Below are 269 nucleotides of genomic sequence, written 5' to 3' on the forward strand. Positions count from 1 at the left end.
CCTAATAATTAAAAATAAATGGTAAACAGAGAAACGAAAAAAAAGGAGGGGGTGGGGGTGGGGGGGGAATTCGTAAATATGTAGGTACATAAAAAAAAAAAAAACTGAAAATCAGCTGTGATACAATCAAGTGTGATAGCGAGTCACAAACGCTACGTCACGACCGAAGCATATTATGACGTCGTTAGTGGATGACGTAATGAAATCCGGAGAGCGTTTTGTTTGTGATCTCGTTCTCGGTGGCGACGGCGGTGGGAACCCTCGGCGAG

The 269-nt window shown here is 43.9% G+C and overlaps 1 protein-coding gene across 1 annotated transcript in view; it reads left to right on the forward strand.

The window, feature by feature from the left end:
* Window positions 1–269, forward strand: part of LOC119588808 — a gene marked incomplete at its 5' end in the record, with an annotated part of 29,673 nt that overhangs the window by 12,321 nt on the left and 17,083 nt on the right.

The sequence above is a fragment of the Penaeus monodon genome, chromosome 24 (genome assembly GCF_015228065.2).
Source record: "Penaeus monodon isolate SGIC_2016 chromosome 24, NSTDA_Pmon_1, whole genome shotgun sequence".
NCBI lineage: Eukaryota > Metazoa > Arthropoda > Malacostraca > Decapoda > Penaeidae > Penaeus > Penaeus monodon.